Source organism: Dendrobates tinctorius, unplaced genomic scaffold, assembly GCF_039654945.1.
Source record: "Dendrobates tinctorius isolate UK_male_01 unplaced genomic scaffold, ASM3965494v1 ptg000003l, whole genome shotgun sequence".
NCBI lineage: Eukaryota > Metazoa > Chordata > Amphibia > Anura > Dendrobatidae > Dendrobates > Dendrobates tinctorius.
This window is the reverse complement of record NW_027361671.1, coordinates 83,869,924-83,897,449: the sequence shown is the minus strand read 5'-3', so window position 1 is coordinate 83,897,449 and position 27,526 is coordinate 83,869,924.

Genomic DNA, 27,526 nt, shown 5'->3' with positions numbered 1-27,526 from the left:
CGTTTTTTTCACAAATAAACACAAGTTATTTGAATGCAATTTTACCACTAACATGAAGTACAATATGTCACGAGAAAACAATGTCAGAATCACCGGGATCCATGGAAGCGTTCCAGAGTTATGACCTCATAAAGGTACAGTGGTCAGAATTGTAAAAATTGGCCCGGTAGTTAACGTGCAAACCACCCTTGGTAGTGAAGGGGTTAATAACAGAAACCAATAGGTGTCCCGTAATTTCTCCCGCCTCAAAGAACTTCTGCTTATAGGAAAAACGTTTATGCTCAGCTTTGTCAAGTAAATGGTCCGAGTATACTTTTTGAGCCTCCTCCCACTGCCTCCTACCGGAGTCTGATGGTGTAATAGTAAATTCAAGTTCATATTTATCTACCTCTTCACGGAGGAAGGATGTCAACCTTCTGGATTTGGACTTAAATTGGTAAATTTGTTTTGAAAGAACCCTTCTACAAAAAGCCTTAAGAGCATCCCAGACAATGTTTAGTGGGGCGGTGTCATTATTATGATGTAGATATTCCTTAATACACCCTTCTATAGTATTCCCAATAATCAGAAGAAGCCAATTTGGGTTTAGCTGCCATGGGGCCCAACTCCTCACTCCGTCAGCTCCCCATCTCACCTGCACTCTAATGGGTGAGTGGTCCGAAACACTTCTTGTTAAGTATTCGCCCTCGGCCACCAGAGTCAGCATCGAATCAGAACCTATCGCCAAGTCAATTCTTGACAATGTGTGGTGGGATGAGGAGAAACAGGAATAGACTTTAAGTTTAGGATTTTTTAACCGCCAAATATCATGAAGACCCAACTCAGTAAGTGCGGCAGCCATTTTCGTGGGGGGGAGAGCTCTGATATATTACCTGTGTGAAATTTATCCCAGAAGGGATGGAGGTAGTTGTTAAAGTCCCCCAACATTAGAACTGGGGCAGGAGGGTTGTTGCTGATAAAAAGAGATATTTTCCTAAGAACTTCACCAGAGTAGGGGGGTGGGATGTACAGGGCAACCAATATCATATGAATACCATAAACAGAGCAGACCAGACAAACATATCTTCCATCTGCATCAAGAGAAGAGCTGTCACACACAAACATAATGGAGCGATGAATTAGAATGCTAACCCCTCGAGCATGCGTGGAATACACTGAGTGGAATGACGCACCCACCCAGGGGTTTCTAAGTGTCTGGAGATTGTCCCTGACTAAATGTGTTTATGTCAAGCAAACAATAGGCGGGTGATATTTATGGAGGGATGAAAAAATTACATATCTTTTATTGGCGTTCTCCAACCCTCTTACATTCCAGGCCAATATGTTCACGTTTTGAGCCATATCATATTTATATAATTGTTTACCACAATATCCAAATTATCTAAGATGACTTTGCCTGCATAATATAACTGAAACCTGGGCCCCCTAGGGAGCATCTGTTCCATACTGAAACCCCCACACACAAACCCAAACAATATCCACACAATGAAACATTTCTCTTTAGAAGAGAGATTAGGGGTCTTTAAGAAAACAAGGCCAACACCGCAGTTAAGGCAGTGTGTCATGCACATAGGCAGATACAAAAATTTCCACACAGGGGACTAGATGGCACTCAGCCCCTCCTCAAGTTCAAGTCAACCAAAAATCTACACGAGTTTTGATGTGGTAGGACAAACAATTTAAGGCTATCCCGCATATCATCCAGATCTACAGCTGCAAGGATGAAAAAATCCAAGTGCTAGTGGATATGAGAGCCACCGGCTTAGCAACAGATGCCGTATAAATTGCCAGAAAGTGCTGGTGTCAATGTATGCTCCTTCGTAAGTCTTTCTCGTTATCATCAAGCCAGTCAGGGTGGTTTTTGGAGAGTCAAAACAATGAGTAGTCCTCTTGGCCACCACACATAGCTTGGCTGGGTAGAGCATAGCATAGGGAATTTGGATATTCCTCAGGTGTTTCTTGATATCTAGAAATTGCGCCCTCTTTTTCTGCACCTCCAGGGAAAAGTCTGGATATATAGAAACCCTATTACCATCAATGGTGAGTTCCTGAAGTTCTCTAGCCCACCTGAGGATTTTGTCTCTATCTTTGTAATGCAGGAGTTTCAGGAGAATGGGCCATGGGATTGTCCCAGGTGGGGGAGGTCGAGCCGGGACCCTATGCGCCCTCTCTATGGAAAAAATGGGGAGAGAATGTCCTTTCCCATGGCACCTGTCAGCCACGTCTCCAGAAAGGCAGCCAGATTTTGGCCTTCTGCTCTCTCCAGGACCCCCACCAGTCGCAGGTTGCTTCTGCGAGAGCGATTTTCCAAATCATCAACTTTGCTGATCAATAGAGATATATTGTGGATAGCTCTACCCAGGTCTCGAGTCACAGGGGCCAATTTATCTTCAGTTATGCCCACTCGCCTCTCCATCTCACCCACTCTCTCATTCACTGTGTGTAGATCATGCTTTATACAGGATATATCCACTTTTATCTCTGCCATCAGAGTGGTTACATCCTTCAGAGTGGAATTACAGGCATTGATTGCTGCTAGGATCTCATTCAGTGTGGGTTCAGACATCAAGGATTTAACCTGTGAACTGTCTCTCCCAGCCTCTCCATCCTTCCTGCTGGTCTTACCAGCCTGCTTTGTGGAGCTAACAGGGACCTTTGTACTCACAGTCTCTGCAGATAATGAAAGCTGCTTCTCCTCTCTGTCAGGGTGTTCATGAAGAGTGACTCTGGCAAACTTCTCAAGTTTAGCACCTGCATCTGAATTCCTGTTTGCAGGAGAGCAGTGTATAGTCACCATCTTAGATTGTCCTCTCTTACCCCTTGCTGAGTCCATATCAGTCCACCTGCCTCGAGAAGAAGCCACACTCATTCTCCAGATAATCTCTTTATAGAGAAGGATTTGGGTGAAAGAGCAGAGGGGTCACAGATAGCAAATATCACAGGTGGCAGGATAAACACAGGATAATCTGTGGGAGCTCACACTTTGCAGTCTGCCCTACAAGCCGTCCAGGCCATGCCCTATTGTAGCACTTATAATTGCGGTTAGCGTAAGTTAGTTGCGGGGGCTCAGTAATTGTTTTCAGTGTCATACAATTAGTAAGTTTTTTTATTTTACCAAATTTTTATATTTTCCTTTTAATTTTTTATGTTTATTTATAGATTTTTTTTCTTCCATTCTTTTTATTACTTTTTCGAGATTCTTTTCTTCAATTCTTTCAATTCTTTTTTTCCCTTTCTTCTATTCCAAATTTAACTAATTAAAAATAGTTTACACCAAATGTAGAGACTGGTGACAGGCTGGGGTGGAGGGTAGCGTGCTGTGGTATTTAGGTGGTGTGGCTGGTAGGCGGCGGAGGTGTGCTGTACTCACAGGAATGGGGGGTGACCCGCTTCTTGACGTGGACAGGCACGAGATTGAGGCAGGAATTGTATTCAACAGGTTTGCTTTTATTGGCTGCCCTCACGATGACCAGAACAAAACACGACAGATGTTTCACACTGTTATCCTCCTGCAGACAGGCCCTGGTACCTTCTCTTGTTTCCCCTGTCCAAAGTCTCTGAGGGGTCTCCTTTGTGTGACAGACTCTCCTAACCTGTGAGCTCCCCTCGCTGACTGAAGCTTCTGGAAGCTTACCTCAGTATTTATTCAGACAGACCAGGTAGCCCCACCCCCGGTCACCTGACAGTCACCTCTGCCCAATCAGAGTCACCTCAACCTCTGGCAGTTATGTAACACTCAAATGAGAGTTACACAATCACTGCCATCGGTGCTCTCTAGTGACATCTGATGGGCAGACTGCCACATGACACCTGCTGTCATACTCTCTGTCTCCTATCACAGACAGAACCGTACCCAGCTCAACCTCCCCACATTCCTCCTTCCTTTGCCCATTGTCTTCAATTTGCATCCCGAGGATGAACGTGGTGTCAATACCTGACATGGTTGTCACCTGAGTCACACATACTTTCCGTCACACAGACCCTCAGTCACACAAACTTCTGTGTCACACAACTCTTGGTCACACAGACCTCTCTGCGTCACACAAACTCCTGTGTCACATAACTCTTGGTCGCACAGACCTCTCTGTGTCACAAAAACTTCTCTTACTCAGGCACCAGGTCCATTTTGCCTTCTCTCTGTCCCGTCATCCTTTCAACTTAACACAGTCAGGGTCGGCCCATTCCCCGTACCCGGGATCTGCTGAATACACATTTTCATTTTTCAAATAACATTTGTAACTCACTATATATATTACACATAGCTTCGACATACATTAATTTTTGATGGGTACAAGATTTACCCTCTTCTTTGCAACATTCTACATTAAGTACCATACTATGCTTAAATTACTCACTAGTTTTGTTACCTATATCTACCAGTATCATTATGCAAAGCATTTTTTTTTTTAAATAAAGCATAACATCTTTTTAACAAACAAGGACACTAGTGCTCCCGCTTCCTTTGAGGAGAGCACTCCCCCGTATGCATCCCCGCTACACCAAAAGTGGGCACTTATTACCCAATTGAGGACTTCAAACTGTCCCCAGGTCATGCAACGGCACATGACAGTCCCCGGCAGTCCATTTAGCAGCATACTCCGGGCCACCTCCTGGCGGCCGATGTTTCGATAATTAGCTGGAAACTCCACAGCCGTGAAGTCCCTGGGATGCTTGAAATATACTGGACCTCGAGTGTCCCTGATGCCCGAGACCCAGGAGTCCTTGTCTCTTTCTATGGAGGCTCATACCCCTCAGGGTAGGTGATGACCGCTACCGCATAGCAGCCGCAGGGGCAGTATTTGCTGTAATGGGTGACCGGGTCACCCTCCCGCAGAGCCCGTCCATGTCTGATGGGGGTCACATTGAGGTAGTCTTTGTGGCCGGTGGCGAGGTCCCAGATGAACCCATAGCCTTTAGCGGTGTTAGCATGTACAAACCGCCCATATGATTGAGGGGTAGTCATGGCTGCCTCTTCCTTCTCATGTAGCAGTGCCCACACCTCCCACTCTTTAGCCTCCTTCTGTTCATTAATCTCCGCAACCCAGGCAGAGGGTCTGGCGTAGGCCGCAGAGTCCAGTGGGCGGGCCGCAGTCGGGGCCAAGAACGGGGCAGAGGCGGCCCCAGGCATCAGCGGGTAGGCCGCGGAGCAGGCTGCAGCAGGGATCAAGGCGGCCGCGAGCTCCGGCAAGAAGGCCGCAGCAGGGGCCACGGATGGAGCAGTGGCGGCCGCGGATGCCGGTGAGTAGGCCGCAGCAGTCTGGGGCGGGGCCGGGGTCGCTGAAGAGCGAGAGGTCAGGCAGGGCGGCCGGGGGCCGGTGTCTCATACACTGGGCAAGGGGGCGAGATCTGCCTGCGGTGCCGCCGACTGAGCTGGAGTAACGCTCACCTTCCCCGGCACCGCGGCTCCCGACAGTCCATCCCGCAGCTCCTTCAGCAGCAGATGTTCTTCACCCTGCCATCCGGCAGGGCCAGCCTCCAGGCCCGATGACTCTGCACGGACGGTCGGCAACAGCTCCTCTAGCAGCTGTTCCTGGTAGTTCAAGGTGGCTGCAAACTCCTGTGCTCCTTTTTGGTGCCAAATTGCCACAGCCATTTTTAACAAGGCCTTTTTTGCTCCAGATCCACCTGCAGAAATCCAGCAATTCACAGTCCAATTTTTGTAATCCACAGGGAAAAATAAAATCTTCAACCCACACAGCTTAGGGTCCTTTGATTCTTCTGGCGCAGGCTTACCGCTGAAGATGTATTTGCGGCGATGGATCCTGCCGACTACACCAAATGTAGAGACTGGTGGCAGGCTGGGGCAGAGGGTAGTGTGCTATGGTATTTAGGTGGTGTGGCTGGTAGGTGGCGGAGGTGTGCTGTACTCACAGGACTGGGGGGTGACCCGCTTCTTGACGTCGACAGGCATGAGGCAGAGGCAGGAATTGTATTCAACAGGTTTGCTTTTATTGGCCGCCCTCACGACAACCAGAACAAAACACGACAGATGTTTCACACTGTTATCCTCCTGCGGACAGGCCCGGGTACCTTCACTTGTACACTTTCTCCGTCAGGCGTACTTCGTGGCTCTATTCGCCGTGGCTGCCCTAAGCTAATCCACCACGGCGTTTCACCTTACAAACTCCACCAATAATCCAGGTACTCACAGGCCGTCTCTGCCTGTGACCAATGTCCTATAGGGTCACCCCCGTGACCGTTTCCACTGTCCAAAGTCTCTGAGGGGTCTCCTTTGTGTGACAGACTCTCCTAACCTGTGAGCTCCCCTGGCTGACTGAAGCTTCTGTAAGCTTACCTCAGTATTTATTCAGACAGACCAGGTAGCCCCACCCTCTGGCAGTTATGTAACACTCAAATGACAGTTACACAATCACTGCCATTGGTGCTCTCTAGTGACCTCTGATGGGCAGACTGCCACATGACACCTGCTGTGAAACTCTGTCTCCTATCACAGACAGAACCATACCCAGCTCAACCTCCCCACACAAACACACAACTAAAAAAAATTTGGTTATCCAACACAAACCACCGATGTGAAAAATAAATTATCCTGCTCTTCCCAAAGATGGAATTCAACTGATAGTGAGGGAGAGGATGCTACCATTCTCCACTTTTACTCCTAATCCTTTTCTTCCTTCAGTGAAAATGAACCCCCATGCAGATGCCCCAGGACAGCAAATGAGCCAGCACCCACCATTAGTGACCACCTATGGATATCACCCCCCAAAGATTGTGAGTCTCAGAGTCCTGATTTTGTGGCCCAATCAGGAATCCAATTTGACACTTCCAGCCTCACAGAAATTTACTTTTTCAAAGTCTTTCTCTGAGGATTTGTTAAACCTCATCGTGGCCCAGACAAATTTATATGCCCAACCATATCTTGCCCAAAATCCCACTTCTTCTTATGCTAATTGGACCCCTATAGAGGGCGTAGAAATGATGATGTTATTGGGCCTTGTCCTTTACATGAGGATAGTGAAGAAGCCAGAAGGTTTTCATTATTAGAGTGTTGAATCAAATGGTAAAACTGAAGAAACAAAAAGCACAAATAGGGTCTTAACTTTTAACACAGTGGTACAAAATATTATATGCATGCTTACCTGATAGGGCTGTGAAAGTCCCAACCCCTATAGAAGAATGTAAGTGCTGCTGCAGGACCACCAATGGATAATATGCAAATAAATTAGGAATATGGTGATTCAGAGACCGCTCTTCCTGAGGTACAATCACACACAAAGGTGAAGCATGAATGGGGTTTATTATGTCAACGACAAGAGGGATGTTCTTTCCTTGATCACCATACAGGGTAGTGACTTACCCCCATCACTGTACGAGGTACCACTACACAAATCCCCAAACCAGACTGTGCCCTGTGGTATAATGAGAACATCGGGGGAGTTGATCTCTCTGATCAAGTATTCCAGCCCTACAGTGACATGTGGAAAGTTAAAGTGGGGTGCAAGAAGCTGGTTGTGCACATCGTATACATGGTAATGTATGCTTACGTGCTATCACAATGTGCAAGCAATATGGGGGACCTTCCTTCAGTTTCAGGAGGTAGTGATCAAGACCCTAATATGCGTAAGTCAGGAAGGGGTGGGCCCCATTTCTTTTGGAACTGGACGTTTCCTTATAGTACCAGGGCAACGTTTCCCAGGGGAGATCCCTAAAACTGCAAAGGAAGGTCACAAAAAAGGTGCAAAGTGTATTACAGAAGAGGGATAAGATAGGACACCACTTGGCAAAGCGACACCTGCCCCCGAAAAATCTGGTTTGTGCATAAAAGACTGTTTCAAACTATACCACTCATCCATGGATTTCTACAGTTATTTCACATTTACTCTAATTTATTGCACAACTTGATGTACTCTACACAATTCACATATGCCAACCTGATGCACTGTACACAGCTCCCATATGTCAACCTGATGTACTCTTCACACCTTTCATATGCCAACCAAATGTACTCTATACAATTTACATATACCAACTTGATGTGCTCTTCATAACTTACACATGCAACCTGATGTAATATTCACAACTCACATATGACAAACTAATTCACTCTACACAACTTTCATATGCCAACCTAAAGCACTCAAAAAGACTGTCTTTGAAAAGGCTGTGATTCCTATCTAGCTATCGCTAGCTAACTACATCTTCTCTGTGAAGATAGCGCCTTGTTGCGCTTAATTACTGCGCAGGTGCGATCTATCCTCTTGTTACATTTCCACCCTTTTTGAAGATTGCACCCATGAAAGCTGGACTTCTACTGCGCATGCGCTAAGGAGTGCTTTTTGTTTGCTATTATTTTCCTTCCTGTCATGCGCATTTTGACACCGGTCAGCACATCTTTTTGTGTGTTATGGGGTAAGCCATGAGGCTTATTAACATTTGTTATACTATGCACCTGGACACTGATTGCTAATTAACCCCTTCACGACCCATGACGCCTACGTAGGCGTCATGAAAAGTCGTGCCCAAACGACCTATGACGCCTACGTAGGCATCATGCTATAAATAGCCCCCCTGCGGGTCGGGTGACCGGGGTCACTGAAAGGTCACCCGACCCGCACACAAAGGACACTCTACAGTTAATCCCTGGGGGCGTGGCTTAGCCCCCACGTGCCTACGATCGCTCTGATTGGCTGTTAAAAGTGAAACAGCCAATCGGAGCGATTTGTAATATTTCACCAATGAAATTTGGTGAAATATTACAATCCAGCCATGGCCGATGCTGCAATAGCATCGGACATGGCTGGACACTGACCCCCGACCCCCCCACACACCGACTGGCGGGGCCGATCGGCCCCCGCCACCGATGGACGGCGGCGATCGTTCGCCGCCATCATCATCTGCTCCCCCTCCCCTGTCTATCGCTCCCTCCCACCTTCCGATGCCCCCAGGACCTCCGATCGTGCTCCCGGTGTCCCGCCGTGGCTCCCGGCGTCCGGATCATGGGCGCCGCCATCTTGCAAAATGGCGGGCGCATGCGCAGTGCGCCTGCCATTGTCCAAGATGGCGGCGCCCATGAATTTGCCGGTTGCCCGTTCATTTTTCATTTTGATCACTGTGATACACTCTCACAGTGATCAAAATGAAAAAAAAAGTAAATACACCCCCTTTTATCACCCCCATAGCCAGGTGCAAATAATAAAATAAAAAAAATATTTTTTTTTCCATTTAGGGTTCGAACTAGGGTTAGGGTTGGAATTAGGGTTAGGGTTGGAATAAGGGTTACAGATAGGGTTAGGGTTAGAAATAGGGTTAGGGCTAGAATTAGGGTTAGGGTTGGAATTAGGGTTAAAATTAGGGTTAGGGTTAAAATTAGGGTTAAAATTAGGGTTAGGGTTGGAATTAGGGTTAGGGCTAGAATTAGGGTTAGGGTTGGAATTAGGGTTAGGGCTGGAATTAGGGTTAGGGCTGGAATTAGGGTTAGGGCTGGAATTAGGGTTAGGGCTGGAATTAGGGTTAGGGGTGGGTTGGGATTAGGGTTAGGCTTGTAGTTAGGGTTAGAGTTGGGATTAGGGTTAGGGGTGTGTTGGCGTTAGGGCTGTGGTTAGGGTTATTATTAGGGTGGGATTTTGGTTAGGGGTGTGTTGGAGTTAGGGTTGGAGTTAGAATTGAGGGGTTTCCACTGTTTAGGCACATCACGGGGTCTCCGAGCGCGACATGGCGCCACGATTTATTCCAGCCAATTTTGCGTTCAAAATGTCAAACAGCACTCTCTCTATTCCGAGCCCCGACGTGTGCCCAAACAGTGGTTTACCCCCACATATGGGGTATCAGCGTACTCAGGAAAAATTGCACAACAACTTTGGGAGTCTAATTTCTCCTGTTACCCTTGGGAAAATAAAAAATTGGGGGCTAAAAAAATGATTTTTGTGAAAAAAAATGATTTTTTTTTTCACGGCTCTGAGTTATAAACTTCGGGGAAGCACTTGGGGGTTCAAAGTGCTCATCAAACATCTAGATAAGTTCCTTGGGGGGGTCTAGTTTCCAAAATGGGGTCACTTGTGGGGGGTTTCCACTGTTTAGGCACATCAGGGGCTCTGCAAACGTAACATGATGCCCGCAGATCATTCCATCAAGTCGGTATTTCAAAACGTCACTACTTCCCTTCCGAGCCCCGATGTGTGCCCAAACAGTGGTCCCCCCCACATATGGGGTACCAGCGTACTCAGGACAAACTGTACAACAACTTTTGGGGTCGAATTTATCCTGTTAACCTTGTGAAAATAAAAAATTGCGGGCTAAAAAATCATTTTTTGAGGAAAAAAAAGATTTTTTGATTTTCACGGTTCTGCGTTATAAACTTCTGTGAAGCACTTGGGGGTTCAAAATGCTCACCACATATCTAGATAAGTTCCTTGGGTGGTCTATTTTCCAAAATGGGGTCATTTGTAGGGGGTTTCCACTGTTTAGGCACATCAGGGGCTCTGCAAACGTAACATGACGCCGGCAGACCATTCCATCAAGTCGGTATTTCAAAACGTCACTACTTCCCTTCCGAGCCCCGATGTGTGCCCAAACAGTGGTCCCCCCCCTACATATGGGGTACCAGCGTACTCAGGACAAACTGTACAACAACTTTTGGGGTCGAATTTATCCTGTTAACCTTGTGAAAATAAAAATTTGCGGGCTAAAAAATCATTTTTTGAGGAAAAAGATAGATTTCTTATTTTCACGGTTCTGCGTTATAAACTTCTGTGAAGCACTTGGGGGTTCAAAGTGCTCACCACACATCTAGATAAGTTCCTTGGGGGTCTAGTTTCCAAAATGGGATCACTTGTGGGGGGGTTTCCACTGTTTAGGCACATCAGGGGCTCTGCAAACGTAACATGACGCCCGCAGACGATTCCATCAAGTCGGTATTTCAAAACATCACTACTTCCCTTCTGAGCCCCGACGTGTGCCCAAACAGTGGTCCCTCCCCACATATTGGGTACCAGCGTACTCAGGACAAACTGGACAACAACTTTTGGGGTCCAATTTCTCCTGTTACTATTGTGAAAATAAAAAATAGCGGGCTAAAAAAATCATTTTTTGAGGAAAAAAAATATTTTTATTTTCACAGCTCTGCGTTATACACTTCTGTAAAGCACCTGGGGGTTCAAAGTGCTCACTATGCATCTAGATAACTTCCTTAGGGGGTCTAGTTTCCAAAATGGGGTGATATGTGGGGGAGCTCCAAAGTGTAGGCAGACAGGGCCTCTCCAAACACGACATGGTGTCCGCTAACGATTGGAGCTAATTTTCCATTCAAAAAGTCAAATGGCGCTCCTTCCCTTCTGAGCCCTGCCGTGCGCCCAAACAGTGGTTCCCTCCCACATATGGGGTGCCACCGTACTCAGGACAAACTGAACAGCAACTTTAGGGGTCCAATTTATCCTGTTACCCTTGTGAAAATAAAAAATAGCGGGCTAAAAAATCATTTTTGAGGAAAAAAAATGATTTTTTATTTTCATGGCTCTGGGTTTATAAACTTCTGTGAAGCACTTGGGGGTTCAAAGTGCTCACTACACATCTAGATAAGCTACTTGGGGGGTCTAGTTTCCAAAATGGGGTCACTTGTGGGGGGTTTCTACTGTTTAGGCACATCAGGGGCTCTGCAAACGCAACATGATGCCCGCAGAACATCCCATCAGTCTGCATTCCAAAATTGCACTCCTTCCCTTCTGAGCTCTCCCATGCGCCCAAACAGTGGTTTCCCCTGACATATGTGGTATCGGTGTACTCAGGACAAATTACACAACAACTTTTGTGGTCCAATTTCTCCTGTTAGCCTTGTGAAAATAAAAAATAGCGGGCTAAAAAATCATTTTTGAGGAAAAAAAATTATTTTTTTATTTTCACTTTTCTGCGTCATAAACTTCTGTGAAGCACTTGTGGGTTCAAAGTCCTCACCACACATCTAGAAAAGTTCCTTGGGTGGTCTAGTTTCCAAAATGGGGTCACTTGTGGGGGAGCTCTAATGTTTAGGCACACAGGGGCTCTCCAAACACGACATGGTGTCCACTAACGATTGGAGCTAATTTTCCATTCAAAAAGTCAAATGGTGCTCCTTCCCTTCGGGACCCTGCCGTGTGCCCAAACAGTGGTTTATGACCACATATGAGGTATCTGTGCACTCAGGAGAAATTGCCCAACAAATTTTAGGATCCATTTTATCCCACTGCCCATGTGAAAATGAAAAAACTGAGGCTAAAAGAAAATTTTTGTGAAAAAAAAGTCCTTTTTTTTTTTATGGATCAATTTGTGAAGCACCTGGCGGTTCAAAGTGCTCACTATGCATCTAAATAAGTTCCTTGGAGAGTCTAGTTTCCAAAATGGGGTCACTTGTGGGAGAGCTCCAATGTTTAGGCGCACAGGGACTCTCCAAACGCGACATGGCAACCGCTAAATATTCCAGCATATTTTCCATTCAAAAAGTCAAATGACGCTCCTTCCCTTCTGAGCCCTGCCGTGCGCCCAAACAGTGGTTTATGACCACATATGAGGTATCGGTGTACTCAGGAGAAATTGCCCAACAAATTTGAGGATCCATTTTATCCTGTTGCCCATGTGAAAATGAAAAAATTGATGCTAAAAGAAATTTTTTATTGGAAAAATTAAAATGTTCATTTTTTCCTTCCACATTGCTTTAGTAGCTGTGAAGCACCTGAAGGGTTAATAATCTTCTTGAATATAGTTTTGAGTAGCTTGAGGGGTGCAGTTTTTAGAATGGTGTCACTTTGGGGTATTTTCTGCCATATAGACCCCTCAAAGTGACTTCAAATGTGAGGTGGTCCCTAAAAAAATGGTTTTGTAAATTTTGTTGTAAAAATGAGAAATCGCTGGTCAACTTTTAACCCTTATAACTTCCCAACAAAAAAAAATTTTGTTTCCAAAATTGTGCTGATGTAAAGTAGACATGTGGGAAATGTTAGTTATTAACTATTTTGTGTCACATAACTCTCTGGTTTAACGGAATAAAAATTAAAAATGTGAAAATTGCGAAATTTTCAAAATTTTCGCCAAATTTCCGTTTTTTTCACAAATAAATGAAAACATTATTGACCTAAGTTTACCACTAACATGAAGCCAAATATGTCACGAAAAAACAATCTCAGAATCGCTAGGATCCGTTGAAGCGTTCCTGAGTTATTACCTCATAAAGGGACACTGGTCAATATTGCCAAAAATGGCCAGGTCATTAAGGTCAAAATAGGCTGGGTCATGAAGGGGTTAATATTACATTTTACACTGTATGTAAACTGACGCAATGATGGAGTTATATTGCACCTTATTTTATTCACATGTATTTGAATGGCACTTGGCACTTTTTATATACACTCTATGTTAAAAGGTTCTGTTTTATTCACTGTAATTATGCTAATAATTGTAATGTTTACTCACAGAAGACATTTTCCTGAAATCACCCGGTTCCAACAGGAATACTTCAAGCTCTCGTTTTTTTCTGCCTCATCAGCATGCAGCTTGTCCTCCACAGCTCGGGAAAAATCTCTGAGAGTTCATTTCCTGTTTTCTAGAGTTTTCTTGTCTATTACTGAAAGGTGACCTCCGGTGGCTGAACAAAGCTACTGCATCATCATTGTTTAGAATAGAAAACAGCAGAATTAAATTACTGGATCATCATCATTTCTGATAGAAAACACTACCATACTAGAGAGGGGCTGGACAGATGATTGATAAGACACGTATAATGATTTTTTTTTAAAATTTTTACATATTATCTCTATTAAGCTCTGGGGTTTGGAGAAACATCAGGGCATAATAAGGGACATTAAGTTTTAATAGAAAAACCTATCTGCGAATCAAATGCAAACAGAACAACTTTAATTTTGCCTGATCCGCTCATCTTTAGGTTAACTTGAGACAATAGATGTTTCAGTGGAGGCTGAGCAATGAATCATAGAATCATAGAATCATAGAATTGTAGAGTTGGAAGGGACCTCCTGGGCCATCTGGTCCGTCCAACCCCCTGCTCAAAGCAGGATTCGCTAAATCATCCCAGTCAGATGTCTGTCCAGCCTCTGTTTGAAGACTTACATTGAAGGATAACTCACCACTTCTCGTGGCAGCCTGTTCCACTCATTGATCACTCTAACTGTCAAAAAGTTTTTTCTAATATCTAATCTGTGTCTCCTCCCATTCAGTTTCATCCCATTGCTTCTAGTCTTTCCTTGTGCAAATGAGAATATAGATGATCCTTCTACAATGTGACAGCCCTTTAGATATTTGTAGACAGCTATTAAGTCTCCTCTCAGTCTTCTCTTTTGCAAACTAAACATTCCCAAATCCTGCAACCTTTCCTCATAAGACAGGGTTTGCAGACCGATCACCATTCTGGTCGCTCTTTTCTGAACTTGCTCCAGTTTGTTGATGTCTTTTTTAAAATGTGGTGCCCAAAACTGGACACAATATTCCAGATGAGGTCTGACCAAAGAGGAGTAGAGGGAAATAATGACTTCACGTGATCTAGACTGTATGCTTCTGTTAATACATCCTAGAATTGCATTTGCCTTTTTTGCTGCTGCATCACACTGTTGACTCATATTCAGTCTGTGATCTATTAGTATACCCAAGTCTTTTTCACATGTGCTGTCACTTAGCCCTATTCCTCCCATTCTATATATGCTTTTTTCATTTTTATTGCCCAGATGTAGTACTTTGCATTTCTCCCTGTTAAAAACCATTCTGTTAGTTGCTGCCCACTTCTTCAGTTTATTTAAATCTTTTTGAATCCTCTCTCTCTCTCTTCTCTAGTATTAGCTATCCCTCCTAGCTTTGTGTCATCAGCAAATTTAATCAGTTTACCCTCAATTCCTTCATCTAAATCGTTGATAAAGATGTTGAACAATACAGGGCCCAAGACAGAGCCCTGTGGTACCCCACTTGAGACATTCTTCCAACTGGATGTGCAGCCATTTACGACCACTCTTTGGGTCCGATCACTAAGCCAGTTATGAATCCACCTAACAGTTGCCTTGTCCATTCCATACTTAGTCATTTTTTCAATAAGGATTGTATGAGAGACTTTGTCAAATGCTTTGCTGAAGTCAAGATATACTATATCTACAGCATTTCCTTGATCCACCCAATCAGTGATACCGTCATAGAAGGAAATTAAGTTAGTCTGACATGACTTATTAGTTACAAACCCATGCTGACTCTGTTTAATCACTTCATTCTTATCCAGGTATTGACATACATGTTGTTTAATAATTTGTTCAAAGCTCTTTCCTGGTATAGAAGTCAGACTCACCGGCCTATAGTTGCCTGGGTCCACCTTCTTCCCCTTTTTGAAGATAGGAACAACATTTGCTCTTCTCCAGTCTTCTGGCACTTCTCCTGTTCTCCAAGAATTTTCAAAGATTATGGAGAGGGGTTCAAAAATTTCTTCTGCTATCTCCTTCAGTACTCTGGGGTGTAATTCATCTGGACCTGGAGACTTGAATTCATTTAGGTTAGCTAAGTGTTTCCTCACTATCTTTCTGTTTATAGATATCCTGCATTCTTCTATTCCCTTCATAGGACAGTGAATAACAGTTGATGTTACATTTCCTTTCTGAGAGAAAACAGATGCAAAATAGGAATTTAAAAGTTCAGCCTTCTCAACATCCTCTTACCATTTCATCATTTTCATCCTGTAAAAATCCTCTAGCATCTTTGACTTTTCTTTTACTTTTGACATATCCCCAAAATCCTTTATTATTGCTTTTGACATCTCTTGCAAGCCTCAATTCATTTTCAGCTTTAGCTAATCTGATTTGTGCCCTGCAGGTTCTGCAGACAGCATTATATTCTTCTTTAGATATGCCTCCCTCTTTCCATTTTATAAACATTTTTTTCTTCCCTTTTAGCATGTGCTTAAGTTCTGTGTTCATCCATCCTGGTTTCCTTAAATGCTTCCTATTCTTCCCTCTTTTCGGAATTGTTAACAACTGTGCTTTGAGAATTTCATTTTTCAAGATTTCCCATCCTTCCTGGACATTTTTGTCTTTAAGGATATCCAGCCATTGGATCCCTCCAATTCTCTTTCTGAATCCCTTAAAATCTGCCTTTCTGAAATCTAACCTTGACGTCTGAGTCTTCACAGGTCTTCCGCCTCTAGTTATCCAAAATTCTAAAATAGCATGGTCGCTACCTCCTAGGGTCCCAGCCACTTTTACCTCCTCAACCATTTCCTCCCTGTTTATAAGGATTAGATCCAAGGTAGCAGTTCCCCTTGTTTTCTCCCTTACCTTTTGGAAGATAAAGTTGTCAGCAAGAGAGGATAAGAATTTCCTTGACCTGTTAGTTTTGCCTGAGAGAGATTCCCAACAAATGTCTGGATAGTTGAAATCTCCCATGACAACTATGTCATATTTTTTGGAGAACTTGGCCATTTGATGCATAAAGAGTTCATCCATATCTTCAGCTTGCACAGGCGGCCTGTAGTAAATGCCTACAATGGTGTCCTTTCCATTGTTCTGTCCTTGTATTCTTACCCAAACAGTTTCCACAGAACTCCCAGTCTCTGAAGTTTCAATCTCTGTGCAGATATACGCGTTTCTAACATACAATGCGACACCCCCTCCTCGTTTATCAAGTCTGTTTCTTGCAAATAAGTTGTATCCTTCTAGTCTTGTATTCCAATCATGTGTATTGTCCCACCAAGTTTCAGTGATTCCAATGACATCATATTTCTTTTCCTGTGTTAGTAGTTCCAATTCTCCTTGTTTGTTGCCCATGCTTTGTGCATTAGTATAGAAACATTTTAGTTTGTGATTGGTTTCTCTTTCTCCAATATTTTTATTAATTAGATTCTTTCGTCTTTGTTCTTCCTTTCCACTTCTAATAGCAGAGTTCTCAATAGCATTTGTCAGGTGTATGGCTTTTTCTGGTCTTTTGCTTCCCTTCCCATGTTGTTCTAGTTTAAAGCTCTCCTTACAAGTGTAGCAAGGCGACTTCCAAATACATGCTTTCCAGTCTTCGTAAGGTGCACTCCATCTCTAGCAAGTAGTCCATCGTATAAGTAGTTCACTCCGTGATCCAGAAATCCAAATTGTTGCTGATGGCACCATCGACGTAGCCAGTTGTTCACCTGCAGAATCTTATTCCACCTCCTTGTTCCATGGCCATCCACTGGGAGGATGGAAGAGAAGACCACCTGCGCTCCCAGTTCTTTCACTTTCTTGCCTAAGTCTTCAAAGTCTCTGCAGATGGTTTCCAGGTCGTTTCTTGTGGTGTCATTTGTCCCCACATGTAGTAGCAGGAATGGGTAGTCATCTGTAGGTCTGAAGAGTCCTGATATCCTGTCAGACACATCTTTAATTTTTGCACCTGGAAGACAGCACATTTCTCTTGAAGTTATATCCGGTCTGCAGATAGCGGCCTCTGTTCCTCTCAACAGGGAATCCCCCATGACCACCACTCTCCGTTTCTTCTTCACAACATTTTTCTTTCTCCATCCAGGAGGACTCTGAAGGCGTACAAGGTTGCTATTTGTTTGCAAAGTCTTATCCTGATGTATTTCTTCATCGTTTTCCTGCGTGAGAGCCTGGTACTGGTTTCTGAGCAGTATGGGTGCTGACTGCCTCCTGATCCTCCTGCCTCTTTGGGTCACATGTCTCCATTCCTCTGTTTCTTCAGGTGCACTTGGAATTTCTTCTCTTTCTGTAACATGAAGAGATAATTCTGCTCTGTCCAAGAACTCTTCACCTTCCTTAATGATCTTCAACGTGGCTAACCTCTCTTCGAGATTTTGCAACTTTTCCTCCAACAGGGACACAAGCTTGCATTTGTGGCATGTGAAGTTTGGCTTTTCCACTGGTAAATCTGTGAACATGTAGCAAGAAATGCAGCTCACCAAATGGCTCCTGGCCTCTTCCATCTTGAAATTTCTTAAAAACGATGAAAGATGAGCCAAAACTCTTCCCCTAGTTTTCCGATTTCCTCTTTTCAGCTGCAACGGCCAAAACCCAGTGACCGTTGAGCTCGCGGTGACTCTTCACTTATCCCAGAAGGCACTGGGAATATGCAAATGATCTCCTCAAGACTCTTCCCCTGGTTTTCCGATTTCCTCTTTTCAGCTGCAACGGCCAAAACCCAGTGATCGTTGAGCTCGCGGAGACTCTTCACTTATCCCAGAAGGCACTGGGAATATGCAAATGATCTCCTCAAGACTCTTCCCCTGGTTTTGAGAATGTTTTCAGTCTATGAGACGGAAAGTGAAGGGGTGCTGCGGTTCCGTGTCCTAGCAATCTTACATTCTTCATATATCTGGAATATTTCTTTAAATGTTATATGATAGTGTACTTGCGTGGTGAATTATGAGGAAGCTTTAGTGTGCACTGTATGCAGCTCTATTAGATGTATGAGGCATAATTGTAAACTAGCTTTGCAAACGTTGCAAAAAAAACTATTCTATTTCTGATTTGTAGCAAAATAGAATGCAAATATATATTAATGACCTAATATTGCAATGGATGCCAGCAGCATTCAACATAAATGGCCATTTTATGTATAGAATACAATTTCCAGTTTTTAATAAGGTCTGACTACTAATCTTTGCATAATCCTTCACAAATTTACAAGCTATTATCATTTGTCCATTTTTAGACTCTGTGCAATCTTTTATTGAGAAGTTGAGAAATCATTGCTGCTTCAGTCATCTACTTGGATGCTTAATGAGGCTGACCTTTCTCCAACCTCTTTCCTTTTAAGATCATTATGAATGGATTGAACAGTAGATGGACCAAAGATATTACATCCTCCTTTCTTACTGTTTATTTTTGCTGCATTATTAAAAATTCATCTACAAGCCATCGCTAGAAGCCACTTAAATTACCATAAATGTGATGCTATGGGATGTTTACCTGAGAAAAATAGAATTTGCTTTCCATCTTAAAGGATTGCAATCTTACAAGCTGTAATATTTATGTAGTTATTGTTCCATATTCTATTTTTCATCTGTAGAGATAACTTGTTCTGCATAATCTAGGATATGTAAAACTGATATGCAGATGATTTTAAATGTAGATATTTACAGGTAAACTGTGGGTGAAATGAAGCAAAGCTACAATTTTTTTAAAAATGTACTAGTTTTCCAAATGTGCACAAAACATGTATAGCTGAAACCAAAAGTTTACATACACTATATAAAAAGTCACATATGCATGTTTTTCTCAATATCTGACAAGAAATCAGAATAAACTTTTCAATTAGGATTACCATAATTATTAATATTTGCCAATTGCCAGAATAATGAGAGAGAGAGAATGTTTTATGGCATTTTTATTAGTTACTGCAAAGTCAAAAGTTTACATACATTTCATTAGTATTTGGTATCATTGCCCTTAAACTGAATGACTTGGGTCAAACGTTTGGGATATCCTTCCACAAGCTTCTCACAATAGTTGGTCAGATTTTGGACCCATTCCTCCTGACAAAACTGATGTAACTGATCCATGTTTGTAGGTCGTCTTGCTCGCACCTGCCTTTTCAGCTTTGCCCATACATTTTCAATAGGATTGAGATCAGGTCTTTGTGATAGCCACTCCAGAACATTGATTTTCTTATCCTTAAGCCACTTTGCTACCATTTTGGCAGTATGCTTCAGGTCGCCCAAGCTTTAACTTCCTGGCTGATGTCTTGAGATGTTGCTTCAGTGTTGTCACATAATCTTCTTTTCTCATGATGCAATCTATTTTGTGAAGTGCACCAGTCCCTCCTGCAGCACAACAACCCCACAACATGATGTTGCCACCCTCTCTGTTTGTCCTGGAGTTGATATGAACATGTCGGACCAAAGCACGTTCATCTATATGGCACAGAACCCGTCTCCTTTCTGAGCAGTATGATGGCTGGACATTCCCATTTTGTTTGTACTTGCGTATAATTGTTTGTACAGATGAATAAGGTCCCTTAAGGTATCTTGAAATTGTACCCAAGGATGAGCCAGACTTGTGCAAGTCCACAATTCTCTTCCTGATATCTTGGCTGATTTCTTTAGACTTTCCCATGATGCTACACAAAGAACCAGTGTGTTTCAGGTGTGCATTAAAATATATGCTCAGGTGTGTCTCTAATTAAATTAGATGTTTCCCAAAAATCAGAAGCTTCCAAACACAATGTTACGGGCTGGCGGAATGCACCAAATAATAAAGATGGTGTTTAGGTGCATTCGCTGCCCGGGGTCCACCGTGCAGAGGCATTAACTGCTGCTCGGTAATGGCGGACACGATATGGCGGTGTAATAACGGAACACACGGGGTTAACCTCACCCAATCTGCACAGAGGCGGACTCTGTTATCTTACAGAGCCGCACAACCACAAAATAATAAATGCCGTAGCCTGTTATTGCTCTCAGAGCACGGCAGTGTGAGCGCTAGCATATAGTCACAGAACTCAGCTCTAAAACTGCAGGACTGAAGTCCCTCTAGACCGCTAGCACTCGGCACCGCGACTGCGATGCCAGCAAAGGTTAAATAAATTACATGTGCAAGTGTGCACAGTGCCGCTCAGGTGGACGCCACTAATCGCCCTGGGTTGGGCCAGGTAAGCGCACAGGTTGTGCAAGGCATTGCACTGGCGTGGCAGTCGCTCGCCGCGGTTTGATAGTGCCCTGTAGTGGGCGACACCATCGGACGCTAGTGTGCAGACGGCTGGTATGCACTGTGGCCTATAGACTAGCCACTGGCAGGCGCTGACTCAGACTCTAAACCCTACCAACATACGTATCAAAAGGGAAGGGGTTTCATAATGAGTCAGTCACCAGATACATGCATCCATCATCATACACTCCAAACTATTTGAGTCTATCCTAGCGCATGGCTGCACGGCCATGCTGCTCTTTTATAGCTGCGTCCTTCTGGGACCTTCCTGACTTTTCAGATGGTCCAATCCGAGCTGGAGAAGGACCTGAGCATGTGGCCTCCGATCTCCAAAGAGAGATCATCCCATGGGCATGCTCAGTGGAGCGAAAGGAGGACTTAGTCCCTGGAGTCGCTCGCTGCTGGCCAGCATGCGTTGTGAACCCTGAACCAGAGGTGGCAGCAGCAACTGATCCTACACTGCTGGTCTGGGCAGAGCGCCTGGACTGACGAGTCTGCTGAGCAGGCTCCACTGCGGCCGAAGAAGAATGGGAGACCGCTGGGTGCAAGGCTCTGGATTCCTGCTGTGCAGTGGCAGTAACCCGACGCCTAACACACATGACATCATCATATGGCCAGTCCAGAATTGTTTAAATGTGATAGTAATCTTAGTGCATGTAAACTTTTGGCTTTGCAGTAAGTACCATATTTTTCGCTTTATAAGACACATATTGTTCCCCTAAATTTTGGGGGAAAGTGTGGGGTGCGTCTTATAAAGCGAATCTGTGTGCTGCTGTGCTATAGAGTGGGGGAGGGGGCTCTGGCGTGGAGTCAGGGGGCTGGGGTGGGCTGGCTGGGGGCTGCAGAGACAGCGGGAGGTCCTGTGCTCCTGCTCATTAGGCTCATGTAATATTCACTGCACCCGCTGTCCATTACCTCGGTGCTGAAGCAGAGCTGAGTTGGTAGACAGGGGAGCGGTGCATATTACATGTGCCTGCACTCACCCCCAGTCACTATAGACACCTACTGATGATTGCTCCTGCTCCCAGCTCCCCCGTGGCTTTCCTGTGTCGAGTCTGCTGTCATCCTCCTCCTGCAGGGCACGCGGCAGCAGCAGCTCATTCAGGCAGCTCATGGCTTCAGGACCTTGCATGATGTGACCAATAGGACCTGCGGTCACATGACTCCCAGTGTGCACTGCGAGTCACGTGACAGCAGCTGAGCAGCTCCTATTGGTCACATCATGGAAGGTCCTGTAGCTACAATGAGCTGTCTGAATGAGCAGCAGCTGCGCGTGCCCTGCAGGAGGAGGATGACAGCAGACTCAGCACAGACACAGGAAAGCCACGGGGGAGCTGGGAGCAGGAGCGATCATCAGTAGGTGAGTTAACTGTTTTTTATTTTAGCATGTGCTTGCCAGCAGGGGGGAAATAAAGGGACGGGGGCCATGTGTGACAGCAGGGGAAAATAAAGGGACGGGGGCCATGTGTGACAGCAGGGGAAAATATAGGGATGGGGAGGACAATGTGTGCCAGCAGGGGGGGGAATATATAAATGAGGGGCAATGTGTGCCAGCAGGGGGAATATATGAACGAGGGGCCATGTGTGCCAGCAGGGGGGAATATAGGGACAGGGGGGGCAATGTGTGCCAGCACGGGGGAATATATGGAGGTGGGACAATGTGTACCAGCAGGGGGAATATATGGAGGGTGGGACAATGTGTGCCAGCAGGGGGGGATATAGAGACGGGGGGACAATGTGTGCCAGCAGGGGAGAATATAGGGACGTGGAGGACAATGTGTGCCAGCAGGGGGGAACATAGTGACGGGGGGCCGTGTGAATGCCAGAAGGGGGGAATATTGGGACGGGGGGACAATGTGTGCCAGCAGGGGGAATATAGGGAAGGGGGGCAGTGTGTGTACCAGCAGGGAGGCATATAGAGAGAGGGGGGCCATGTGAGTGTCAGCAGAGGGGCATATAGTGACCAGGGGGGGCCATATCCAGGATGGGACGGGGGGCTATGTGCCAGCACAAGGGGGCAATGTGCCAGGATGGGGGTTATATAAATACCAGGATGAGGGACATATACAGTATATGATTTGAAAGACGGACACTGGCATTATAAGACACACCTCCATTTAACATAAAAAAAAAAAAATTCTCTTTTTCTTCACCAAATTTGGGGGTGCGTCTTATAATCAGGTGCGTCTTATAAAGCGAAAAATACGGTAATAAAAATGCCTTAAACATTCTCTCTCTAATTATTGTGGTATTTGGCAAATATTAATAATTATGGTAATCCTAATTAACCTTTGACGGCAAAGGTTTATTCTCATTTCATTTTAGATATTGAGAGAAACATGCATATGTGTATTTTTATATAGTTATGTAATAGTGACTTTTATGCTTACATTTTATTCATAATTTGATTTGCCATTTTTCATTCATTTACTTATTTTTTGTTTGACAACATGGGTATGTTTTTCCTTATCCAAATGTTTTAGCCGAATTAATCAAGATCCATATAATTTTGCATTTGCCCAGCCAAAGACTAACATGCAACATTTTAAAGGTACAAAGTTAAAAGAAAACAAAAAGAGCATTGTTAATCTTGCACAAAATTCATTACCCTGCATGTGCCATTTTGAAGAACTTTGCTCAAAAACTGACAATAACCTCAGGCAAAAAAATTAAGTCACTAAAATATCCACAAATTATAAAAAAAAGGGACGATAGATACTCATTCATTGACATAAATCTGAAATAAAACATTTAGGTAGGTTGCAAAATTTACGTAACAGAACGGGGGGGGACACAAGTTTTCTAATTCTCGACGAGCTGTGTTGTGCCTTACTCAGGAGGTACATGCTATTTTTCAAACACTCCTGATTCAATAATGGGCATGTGCTTCCTAATGAATCCGATTCCAGCAAGCTCTTACATCAAGACCAGCATGAACAATGCCGGTCTTAATGAATAGTCATGAGCGAGCATGTTCGCCACTACTCGGTACTCGCCCAAGTATCGCTGTACTCACGGTACTCGGAAAGCACCGAGCATTTCCGGGATTTTTCGGCGGGAGCTCGCGTTCCCGCCCTGCATTTTGTGGCACTCTTTAGAGCATCAATCAACATGCAGGGATTGTCTGCCACGCACTGTAATGTCACAGCCATCTTTGTTGTGGTATTACAGTGATTGGCTGGCCGCACATCGTCATCAGGTCTATATCAGACCTGGCACTGCCCTGCTCAGCCCAGTCGCCTCCAGAATCAGACAGTGTAGGGAAAGCTGCTTCTGAGATAGGGAGAGATTTGTGCTTTTATTAGTTAGTGTGGGTATACCTTCGTTGAATCCACATATCCAGCTAAACCAACAGTCCTTCTAAGGACTAATTACAGGGTATATAGATTGCAGTGCTAGGTAGGCAGGGAGTGTATGTACGTATATACATATCAGTGCAAGGCATGCAGGCACTGTATGTGCGTATATAGATGATATCATTGCATACATCAAGAGGGTTCATTCCATTACGGTCTGCTGCTGCCTATCTGCCTATTACATATATTGACCGTACATATATATATATATATGTATATATATATATATAGCCCAGGAGTCAGTGCGCAGGAATATTTTTTTTGCATCTTAATCCTGATTATTTTATTCCAAAGCAATCCAGAGCTCCCTTTTTTGTTCTACATTTGCTTGTTGACACAGCAGAGTCCAGCCAGAGCCTTTTCATAGAACAGTTTGAAAATCCAGCTATTTTAAACGGGGTTGCCTATCCCAGCCATCACATCTGAGAGTACAGAAATTTCTCACATTTTTGTGGCTCTGTTAAAATTTTTGGGAGTGTTTTATAGAACTTCTTGACACCATTTTGCTGCCCCAAAATACTTAGCTGCCTAAAAAATATTTAGCTACAGGGCAGATATTTTACACCGTGATTTGTCCGCCACACGGATCGCACATCATTGCGCTCAAAATTGTGCCATTTCAGGCTTCCATATAATTTTTTTTTGTTGTGTCTTATCTTAGCCTACTTGTTGACACAATTTATCTTGGCTAAAGAATATAAAAATTTAGGCCACATGTTGAACAGTCTGGTATCTCCGTCAGACGTCTGATCTATCTGTGGGCAGCAAATTGTGGCATTTCAGGCCTCCATTCTCCTTTTTTGGCTGTGTCTTACTGCAATTCTATACAGTACTTTTCTGTAAAAAGAAGCTGCCACCTCACCAGAACAACTGATGTCCAAGCACCAATGAGAAGGCACCACATCATGGACATGTTCAGTAGGGTGAAATTTGGACTTAGTCTCCAGAGCGCAACGCTGCATGTGTATACCAGTAGTCACCATAAGCTTAGCTGGAGAGCCAGCAGCAACTACACAGGCAGCATGAGCTTGGGCAAGGTGCTGGGTCTAGAGTCTGTGCTGAGCAATTATCCCAGCAGCTGAGCCTGAATGGGAGACCGCTGCACCAGACAAGGCTTGGGATCTATCCCGTGCAGTGGGAGAATCCCAGCGCCTAACACTGTCAGACACCTGATTTATCTGCAGCTCTAATGTCACATAGAAGGGGGATGAGTCAAGTCCAGGGACAGAGTTTTAAACTTTGAAGTGGCAGTTGGTGATCGGACATCTTGGTAAGAGGAGGCCATTTTGTAGGTGAAGGAATTACCTACTTGCTCCCTTACGGCTTTGTTTAAAAAGTGGACTGGCAGGAAAAGGGGAGTTAATAGTTTTCATATGAGGAAGAATACCATTGCACCTCTGGAGGGAGAATTACCTCAGGGGACAAACAGAGCACAGTGCTGCAGAAGAGATATTCAGAGTTAATAAAACAAGAGGTTACTATCATCTGCCTGTCTGCAGGTACACCGCAATCATCAACCGTGAGTGTAATCTCGTACCTCAATTTACTGCTGTTTGTAAATAATAATTTGCCCCATTACCTTCAGTTAAAAGACTTCTGTCTCAAATTCTTACGGCTGCTTCATGACTGGGGCTCAAAAGCAACAACTACTACCACCATCTTCTTCTGCCTAAAGTCAGTTACTGCGCAGATAGAAAGTATGAGGAGCAGAGGGTGAACGCTTGGGCTGTGTTGTACTCTGTCAGTGGAATACGAAGGCAAAAGCTTCTAGATTAAATCATGATTGGAAGAGCCAGAGCAAGAGCATGTGGAAAAGCATGGTGCCAGGACTCACAACCACCCAAGCCTGGTGTTCCTGGGCCAAAATCTGACAAGCCATCACCTAGTAATACTGAACTTTTATGATGATGATGTCAAAAAGGAGTGCCAGCAGATGCTAGAGCAGACGCTATAGAATTTGACATTTCGGCTGGATTTCAAGATGTGTCAATTGGAAAGCGTGGTGGTCGTAGACGTGACTTCCATGATATGGGTGTTTCCACTAGACAATCCATCCAACATGTCATAGTATCAAAATCTGGTTTTTCTGCCAACTCTATTCAGCTGTGCACAAACTATGTCAAATTGATAGCTAAACCCCAGTGGGTCTTGTCCCAGTGCCATGTTGACTACAGTCCACAGATGGAATGTAGATCCCTAAGGTCACCTCTACTTTACGAGCATGATGAATTAATAGGAAAATCATGTGCTTTTGATGGAGCTGTTGTTTTTTTGCAAAAGAAACAAAATAAGATCAATGAGGTGGGTAGCCGCACACGCAATGGAAAAATATTAAAGATTACCATAACTTTCACAAACTACTTACCATAACCTTCACTAACTTGCTTTCACTTTTACAACATTATATTCCGAAGTCTTGAAGAAGATGATGAATATGAAGCAAATAGGTATGAATTATTATCACCCAAATGATGTTACAGAAATCAGAACATACAACCTATCTGTGTGGCAATGATTTACCACCAAAATTTTGAAGTTTGAGACCTGTATCATCTTGTGGATTGATGTGAGCCATAAAGTCCTTCAAAGTGAAACTGTTCTGGATGTAATGTACAATTTGCTTTAGAAAATTAGAACATGCATTCTATGATGCTTGTGGAGCACCTGCCAAGGCCGTGGGGAAACTCGGTTCTTAAGGGGATGTGTCACGGCAGCAGTGACCCGGTCTGTGGCCCTGGGCATCCAATGAAAAATGATGATTAATGAGGAAATAAAGTTTATAAGAGATGATTCATGACGCCACCTGTGGTACTTGGCCAAGGATGGCTGACACTGCTTAAAGAGACCGCTGGGGCTGATGGTGATGCAGCAGAGTTGATACAGCTCTCCACAGGCAGAGCTTAGTCCCAGGGCAATTATATTGTTAAAGATGGTGATGATAGATGTAGTGCAGGGTGGATGGCGCAGTAAATAACTCCAAGGACACAGCAGGGTGCAGTTTCCACACATTTACTCACGGTTTGAAGTACAGGCCAGGGTACTAGTTACAGATAACAATGGAGGTCCGGGGAGCCTGGAAGCAACTTAGGATCCACTAAGCCAGATGGGTTTTGAGGCCTCCTTACTGCGCTGTCCTCTGAGGTCCTTGCTGCCTAAAGCTATGCTCAGTCCTCTGTTCCTTATTGTTCTGAAGTACTTGCCCATATGGCAGGCAGCTTGAGCCTATTGCAGGTGTCACTCCTTTGTGGTGTCTCCGGGCTCTGGTCTGCTGCTGTGTCTTCTGATGCTTGCTCTGCCAGGAGACCTGCAATCCCCAGCCCTCCAGATTTAGCTGCTGGGACTGTTGTACCTGTCAGCCACGGACTCCAGTGTCCGGCTTCTAGCGCTGTACTCTGGGGTGAGCACTGAATAGCAATGGTCTTGTTGTTGCTGGTAGTCATCAACTGCCCTCTTCCACTCACAAATCCTTTCCAGCATCTACAGTGTAGAATTCCAATGCGTGTGGAGTCACATCACACACCAGTCAGTGAGCCGGAAGCTGCAAACATTGCTGAAGCATGGCATGGGCAG